Raw genomic sequence first — 9,790 nt, forward strand, 5'->3', positions numbered from 1 at the left:
AGCTGATGGGCCCCATTTACTTCCACATTTCATAGTATGGGGGGAAATACAATGAAAGTCAACTGTCTGGTTACCAATTTTCTTTTTCAAAATATCTTTGTTTGTGTGTTCAACAGAATTAAAAAAAACATACAGGTTTGGAACGAGTCAGTGATCCCATATTTTTCATTTTTGGGTGAGCTATAAGTCATAATAAAATCATTGCTGAAAAAGATTAAGCATGTTTTAACAAACGCTGTTTATTAAAATCAACTCTGTTTCGCTTTCATCTGACATGCTTGAGATAGACGGATCTCGGTTTAATGGATCAGCGAGAACCGCACGGACCGATTCAGTCCGACACGTGAATGAATTGTTCAGACTGGTTTTCATTGAAAAGTTCCGACTCAAAAGAACGAGTCGTTCACAAGTGATATCGCTACAGCCGATGCCCATTTACCTATTCTGGGAATGTAAATTTCAAATATTCCCTCATGCAAATTAAAAGATATCCTATGTTACAAAGGCGAAAGATTGTGAAACTATATTTTCACATCAGGAGGAAATTGGGATGGGTTGGGATTTCACTTCCTTCACATAGGCGCCGCTGGTGTAGTGGTATCATGCAAGATTCCCATTCTTGCGACCCGGGTTCGATTCCCGGGCGGCGCACTGCTTTTTGAAGAAAGGGTGACTCGTATTGTATCCACAGTCACACACACAACACATTCACTCATTAGCTCACCTGTGTGTCTTCATTTGGTTATAGCTATAAATTATTAGCTATATTCATTAGCTATACATATGCCATGGAGTCTCTTGATTAACTTCAGTTCAGGCCATAAAATCTGCATGCATTAACTAGTTAAATGTTTTAGATGGGTTCACTCAAAAAAATGATTTTAGCTCTTTGTTCAATTTCATTAATTAAAATGAGCATATACAACACAACCCTTCATAGAAATGATTCCAGCTTAATTTCATTAAATGTAATCAATGTAATTTTTTTAAAATTTGGTTTACCAAATTTTTTTTAATTGAGTCAACATGAATATTTTTCGTTCGTCTTAACCGGATGTTACTCAAAAAAATAATTTTGGCCTCTTGTTAAAATAATTAATTACAATAAGCCAAAGTAACACGATTGTTTAATATTGTCACAACTTAATTTAATTGTGTTCAATCAACCTAATTCATTTGTGTGAAAACTACATGAATCATTGTTGTTGAAATCTAACCGGGCAGTGGATCTGTAGTTCCCAGCATGCTTTGCAAGGGACTGCATTAAGAGGGTCAATTTAGGGAAAAAGTGTTATTTTATGTGTTTTTCAGTAAATGGAAAGATGTTGTTAGTTAATGTTAGTGTTTAATGTTCAGTTATGTTATAAACTTAGAGGACTTTCTGTAATGTTTTTGAATTTTGTGGTTACCATTTTGCAGAAGAGTGGCGACTGTGTTTAGGCTGTGGGCTCAGTATTATGCTATATGTGCATTACACCTCATGTTCAGACTGTGGGCACTCAGTATACACTGTGTAAACCTTGCTCACAGACCTGCACAAGTAATAATTCAATTGAACACTAGTGTCTATCATTAGAAGTGACCATAGAGTCAAATTAACTAAAATTATAATGTTGGTTATTTAAGGCAGGTCAAAAACTAAATGTAGTCAACCCGACAAAACTTTATCTAGCAGGAATGACTAAATTAATTTAAATTCATGCAACAAGATTACAACACATTGTTTCAAACTATTTAGATTTTGTTGGACAAATGTAATTCAATTTCGTGGAAAACCTTTCCTTAATTTAATTAAGTTCGTTCAACAGATTATTTTTTTGAGTGTTCAGATAGTTTAGTAGACTACTATACTATAGCTGCACATCTAGAACCCATCTAGTAGAGTATGGTACATCACATCACAACACAACACAACACAACACAACACAAGAAATGTCAACAAAAAATGATTTAATATCAACTACTGTATTTTCTTGCAGAATCCAAAGTCAAGTTAAGGTTTTTTTAGTTTTCAAATATGCAAAAACAGAACAGCAATACTGATGATGACAGTGAAATATGCATGTAGTTTTTATGTGTGGGATTTCGGTGGTTTGGCTGTCAGACATAATCAACCCAGAACAGTGTAACATTGCATTATATATAAAATCCCAGTATATTCATGTGGCCTATATACAAAAATACAGAAAATCGATTTATTAAACTGTTTGTTTTGCAAGTATATTTTAAATTGTACACCATGGGGTCCAAATCTCTGATGCCACCAGTAAAAATTATTCTGTATCGCATTTTTTAAAAAATATATTTAATTTTACATCATAATATTTATTTGTTGTAACTTTCATTTTTAAAAGTTCACATCTTAAAATTCTAGGTTATAGGTTTAAATCACAGCTTTTCTATGTGGTCTCAAGATTTTGGCTCCCATTTATATAACAGGTTGTGCAGATTCAGGTCTAGTTTGCAAAAAGCAGTTGATGTCCTCTCTCCATCAGATATCATCATTATCAAATCTTAAACATTCCTGATGTGAAAAATCACAAAGGATTTTGCAAGCACAGTTGCTTACTTGTTTGTATTTGTATAAATTAGAGTTCACCCACACTATACGGTATAGCTAAGGATCACCACTGATTGTGAAATGTGAAATAGTTTTAGACAAATCACAATGTTGACAAAGCTTGTTCAGAACTTCGATGGTCCACCCCATATTCAAAACAAACAGGGCCAAAAATGTCCTAAGTTGTGAGTTTGTAAAGGAACAGTAAAGCATTGTCTCCTTATTAGATCCTCTGTGGCACACAGCACCATCATCTGGACAAGTCTTTTAGGCCATGGGGTTTTCGGGGTCCGGGGACCCGCAGGGGGACTAAGATTAAACTAACTAAATAAGATGATTCAAATAAAATATTGATTAAATAAAATAAAACGGATTAAAATAAATAAATAATACATCTACAGTAGGCCTACAGCACAGTATAGGCTGTAGTGAGTAGGGGAAAAAAATCTAAATAGATATATATTTATAATAATATTTATATATTTATATTTATAATATGAAAATATATAGCTGCCTTTTTTAAAATGTAGGATAGGGGACCCTTGCACCGAGATGATCGTATTTGATGGTTCATGCATCTAAACATTGCAAACCCCTGTTTTAATTCCTGCTGTATATGTATGACTGATTTGAGGCCAGTAGAGGTCGCTCTCGCTCACTTTCTGGTCATGGTTTGGAAATGCACCTGTTGGCGCGCATGATCCACAAACTTCAGGTGTGTTCGTTTACATTTAGCCTACTGTATTGTAAAATAGTTGTGAATATATATGAGTTTGCGTAACACTGTTTACCTCAACGATGGTTCTACGCCACTTATGAGGAAAGGCCAAAGACATATAGTCTAGCCTATATTTCACTAGTTGTGGAAGTGAGTTTGCAGTCTGATTTGATTATGATGAGATAAAAATACTATGTATGGCTAAATAACGACAAGAAACGTCTTTCTATTGAGTTGTTCTCGTGAGTTCCGCGGAAAAAACAAACAGCCATACCGCGAGACACGTGTGTCGGATTATAAACGAGTCATTTAAATGAATCATTTAAAGACTTTTGAGCAAGTTACCATCTGAAATAGGTCTGAGGAAAATGAACTCCGGGATTCTGTCAGAGCGGTTAAACTTCAAGTTATCAGTGAAGTAGCCTAATTTAGTGTATGCCTGCCTGCTTCAGGTTCTTGACAAAGTGTTGTTGCATAGAATTGTAATGATATGATATGATATAAACACCTCGAGCTGTTTTGACCAGTGGATAAGAGATTATATGATGACATGCGGATATTTGTCCTGTATATTTATATGTGTCACGTGGAAAGAGAACCAGAAATATATTGACCAAAAAAATATTTTTGAGCAATGACACACGAGGCCAATACAATTGGTAGGCCTATTTGTTTTTTCTGTTCTTCAATTATATTTAAGATGAATGCTAAAGCAGGTGTAGCCCTATTGCATAAAAGCTTAAAATATGCCTTTTTTTATCAGAATGCACATAATCATAATAAGCATTTGCTTTTTATTCATAACTAAAAATATATAGTTTTAATGTTATGTGGCATAAAATGAGTAGTGGGAGCGCAAACTCAGAGCTTTTGTGGCATGTTGGCATGTGTGTGTCTGTGTATATACTGTACACACACACACACACACACACACACACACACACACACACACACACACACACACAGACAGACAGACATATATTTGATACATATCAATTTAATAATATATACACACACATATATTATGTAAACACAAACTTTTATGTTAGATGTGATTAATCGATTTGACTGCACTAATACATTATAGTGGAAATGTTAATAGGCTATAAAAAGAACATAGCGGGGCTATATAATGGATGTGTGGTAATTTGTTTAATTTAAGAACAACTGAAGTCCATGGGAGGACTCACTAGTATGTGTACATGTCTGTGTGTATTCTGAGCCACTTCACCTCTCATGGCCACTTAACCTTGAGTGGTCTCACCGTATGTTCAGTGGTGTCTGATTACACACACTTGAGCCTGAACACATGTAAGTGGACCTTTCCGCTTTGCACATGCCATTTCTTGTGTCTTCCTGTGGCTCAATGTTTGTCAGTTCATTATGTTTGGCTGTCCACTAGGCTGCTGCAGTAGAGGCTGCACATTTATTTATTTTTTAATTAAGTTACTTTTACAGTTACATTACATTTAAATAATTTTACAATTAAAATGCTAAATTTGTTGGGTTTTTTTCGTACAAAAGTTTGGGGTCAGTCAGAAATTAATATTTTTTTTAATCAAGGGTGCATTAAATGGATTAAAAGTGACAATAAAGTCATTTATAATATTACAAAAAGCTTTTCTTTTGAACTTTCTATTCATCAAAGAATACAAAAAAAGCTGTATTGTACAACATGTATTGTACATTTCTCTTACCGGTCTCTTTAAGGTCATCAGTTTGAGACGATCAGTGTGTGTGTGATGCTAGAGGGCAGATTAAATCATTTAAAAACTCTTTCATCTTTTCTTTTCATCTTGTCACGTCATGTGTGTGTCAAATGTGCCGATTACTGGCTGGACGACACACGGGAACAAACCTTCTGTTCTCCGTCTGTGGCCTGAAGCTGTATTTGTTTTGGTGTGTGTCTATCAATTTGTACCACAGTCATGTGCGTGTTCTTCTATGGGGTCACCACGATTTTGCAGAGTTACATATGTTCCTGGGTCAACATGTTTTGTTGATCCTGGAACAACATTCTTGTCCAAAAATTTAGTCCTATCCCTACCCCTATACCTAACCCTACTTATCCCTAAAATCACTGATGTAGAAACACTGATATATAAGCACCTATGGTTGTAAGACTAAACTTGACATAAACTGTAAACTTGTCCCACAAAGATGTTGATCCAGGAATATGTTGTACCTGGTGAAATCATGTTTACATTTCTGGTCCCATAATTTGGCATCCTTTTTGCAATTTGCAAAGGTGTTTGTGCGTGTATGTTTTTATATTAGTCAGATATGTGCACTGTACCAGTCAAAAGTTGACATGCTTGGCTGAGTTTATGCTCTACATATTCGTAAAAACCTTGTGTTCTATAAACGTCTGATTGAAATTAATTTGTGTATAAATAACTTGGATATTTTTTTTTACAAAACTATAATTTTATTTTTTCAATGGACAGTAAAGGAAAAGTAATGTACAGTTGTGGTCAGAATTAATCATACCCCTGGTAAATATGATAAAAAAATGGCTGTAAAAAATAAATCTGCATTGTTTATCCTTTTGAAAATCTAACCTTTCATTGAAGTAAAATAATTGAAATCACATTATGAAATAAATGTTTTTCTCCGAAACACGTTGGCCACAAATATTGGCACCCTTTTATTAAATGCTTTTTGCAAATGCAGTCCTGATGAGTTTGGAGAACACCTGACAAGAGATCAGAGACCATTCCTACATACAGAACCTCTCCAGATCCTTCAGATTCCCAGATCCATGTTGGTGCTTCTTCTCTTCAGTTCACTCCACTCATCAGGTCAGGGAACTGGGACGGTCATGGCAGAAGCTTCAATTTACACATTACACGTAACACATTTTGTGTTGATTTTGATGTTTGTTTTGGATCGTTGTCCTGTTGGTAGATCCAAACATGGTCCGTTATAAGATTTCTAGCAGAAGGCGTCAGGTTTTGATTTTTTATCTGTTGATATTTGATAGAATCCACAATACCATGTATCTGAACAAGATGTCCAGGACCTCCAGCAGAAAAATATGGCCACAACATTAAAGATCCAACGGTATATTAAATTGTACACATGGGGTACTTTTTATCCTTGTATGCACAACCCATCTAGCGTGTTCTTTTAGTCTCATCTGACCACAGAACCCTGTGCCGTTTGAAGATCCAGTCGTGTCTGAAAATTGAATTTGCTGCAGTTTGTTGTTGGATGAGCGAGGAGGATTTTTCTTGAAACCCTCCCAAACAACATGTGGGGATGTAGGGCTTGTTTGATTTTTTTTTTTTTTTTTTTTGGTAGGCTTCTGACCCCAAGCCTCAACTAATCTCTGCAATTCTCCATCTGTGATCCTTGAAGAGTCTTTGGCCACTCAAACTCTCCTTCTCACCGTGCATTAAGACAATATAGACACACGTCGTCTTCCTGGCAGATTCATAACATCTTTAGTTGATTGGAACTTCTTAATTATTGCCCTGATGGTCAAAATGGGGATTTTCAATTCTTTAGCTATTTTCTTACAGCCACTTTCTATTTTGTGAAGCTCAACAATCTTTTGCTGCACATCAGAACTATATTATTTGGATTTACTCATTATGATGGATGATTAAGGGAATTTGGTCTTTGTGTTTCCTCATATTTAAACTCCTGTGAAACAAGAAGTCATAGCTAGACAATTTCATGTTCCTTGTCACCCTGGTGTGCTAAAAAGAGTAAATATTAATGGGAATATACTTCAGAGATATTTTACCTGTAAAAAATTCCAGGGGTGCCAATAATTGTGGCCAACGTGTTTTGGAGAAAAACATTTATTTCAAAATGAGATGGGAGGAAAAATTATTTGGCAATGCTTTAGCGTTCTATCACAAATGTTTTGCTTTCCACCAAGAAACTTTGTGTTTGCTCACAAAACTTTTCTTTGCGAGCGAACGCAAAGTTTCTCGGGGGAACGCAAGACATTTGGGAGAGAACGCAAAAGCATTGCCAAATAATTTTTCCTCCCATCTCATTTTTTTTTCTACACCACGTCCTTTTAGGGGTTCCTCACTTAAGGGACATTGTGGTGGAAAAAACATGTGAGTTGGGATGAAAAATAATAAGTCAATGATTTTGCATTCTCTTGTAAATGTTTTGCGTTCCCCTAAGAAATTTTGCATTCGCCCTTAAAAGTCTTTGCGTTCCCTCGCGAAAAACTTTTGCATTTGCTCGCAAAACTTTTGGGTTCTTTGGGAGTGAATGTAAAGTTTCTCAGGGGAAAGCAAACATTTTGCGAGGGAACGAAAAGTTTCTCAGTGGAACGCAAAAGATTTGCGAGAGAACGCAAGAGCATTGACAAATAAGTTGCGCTCCTTTGAGAAAATTTGCATTTGCATTCGAGTGAACGCAAAGTTTCGCTGGGGAACGCAAACTTTAGGGGCTCCTTACTAAAGGGACATGGTGGTGATAAAAAAAATGAGATGGGAGGAAAAATAATAAGTCAATGCTTTTGCGTAATCTCACAAATGTTTTGCGTTTCCCCGATAATCTTCTGCGTATATAATTTTTTGGGAGCGAACGCAAAGATTCTCGGGGGAACGCAAAAGATTTGTCTGAGAACACAAAAGTATTGCCAAATAATTTGCGCTGAGAAACTTTTCATTTCACCTTTGTGTTCCCTCTCAAAAACGTTTCCGTTTGCTCTCAAAACTTTTGTGTTCTTTTTCTCGGGGGAACGCAAACTTTAGGGGCTTCGTAGAATGGATTGGCAATGCTTTTGCATTCTCCTGCAAATGTTTTGCGTTCCCCCGAGAAACTTTGCGTCAGCTCCCGAAGAACACAAAAGTTTTGCGAGTGAATGCAAAGGTTTTTGCAAAGGAACACAAAGTTTCTGAGGGGACACAAACATTTTGCGAGCGAACGCAAAGATTCTTGGGGAAAGGTAAAACATTGCTTTTTTTTTAAAGCATTGACTTTTTATTTTTCCTCACATCTCAGATTTTTTTCCTTCACCAAGTCCCTTTACGGGCTCTGTACATTTTCATCTTTAAACATACATAGAGAAAACGTGTAAAACAAAACAATTGTCTTAAAGGGTTAGTTCACCCAAAAATGAAAATTCTGTCAGTAATTACTCACCCTCATGTTGTTCCAACCCCGTAAGACTTTCGTTCATCTTCGGAACACAAATTAAGATATTTTTGATTAAATCTGAGAGCTGGATCACTACTCCATAGGCTTCTAAGACATTATAACTTGCTGGCCCAGAAAAGTTATTAAAGACATCGTTAATATAGTCCAAGTGACTACAGTGGCTCAATCTTAAGTTTATAAAGCGACGAGAATACTTTTTGTGCGCAAAAAAACCCCAAAATAAACGACTTTACATGCATCACAGACATGACCAGCGTCGGCCAATAGTGAGCCTACGTGTGACGTACAACACAGATGCGCTGCGCAGTTATACTACGTGAAAAAACTCGAGGCCCAGAGAGAAGGAAATGAATAGTGGAATAAAGTCGTTATTTTGGGGGGGGGGGTTTTGCGCACAAAAAGTATTCTCGTCGAGTAATTACTGACAGAATTTTCATTTTTGGGTGAACTAACCCTTTAATGTACAGCGTTTGATCAGCAGAGAAAGTACGGTGATATCTACTAGTTAAAAATGTGACACGATTCACCTGTGGTGTCTTGCCTTAACTTGTTTCTTATTGTTGGAGGTAACCTGCAGTGAAAGTCAAGCGTGTTGACGTCCAGCTTGTGAGGAACTCTGAACTTTGCAACCGAACAAGCGGTTTGAAACGCGCAAGGGCAGATTCCTCAGCGTTCGGGACGAGTGCGGGTGGGGAAGAATGCCTCCATTGAGACCCCGAGCTTCAGCACGGCCTCTCTTTGAGGTCCAGTTGGGCTTAAAATGTTTAAGACCAGCGAAGGATTAGAGAACAAAAAGATCCTTCTCTGTCATCAAAGAGGATCTTCTCCAGGACTCATCTAACTGCTCTCCATGCCTACCCCACAGGTTTGAGCGATGGCGAGAGGGAAGGAGTGGAAGAGGGAGAGGAGGGGTGCACATTTCAAAGGTAATCTTTAACTCTAAGCCTGGCAGACTGGCTGAAACACTCCCTCCTCCCAGTCTGAGCCAGCATGTTGTCCATCCCTCCCATTGGGCTCGCCGCTCCACTAGTCGCCTGCATTCTTCCTGCCCTTTTGTTTCGAGGGCACTGAAGTGGCTGTATTCATGACCGGGCCGAGCCGAGGAGAGAGGAGGATTTTGCATGACCTCGAAAGGGGGCGACTTTAACTCGAGACCGCTAAGTCTCTTCCTAAAACAACACTCCCTTGAAACAAATACCTGCTTTGTTCCGGCGGCTCTTTCAGGGCCGCGGCGTGCAGGCTATTAACACAAAAAGAGGGCAGTCCAGGAGAGAGCGGCCGCTGTGGTCAACCGACATGATCCCAGAACAGATATGGCTTGTGTTGGCGTATGTAGATGACCTTCTCTGAAAGTCCACACATGAGGAGCACACTTTGTTTGA

This window comes from Scardinius erythrophthalmus (genome assembly GCF_964197995.2).
Source record: "Scardinius erythrophthalmus genome assembly, chromosome: 9".
NCBI lineage: Eukaryota > Metazoa > Chordata > Actinopteri > Cypriniformes > Leuciscidae > Scardinius > Scardinius erythrophthalmus.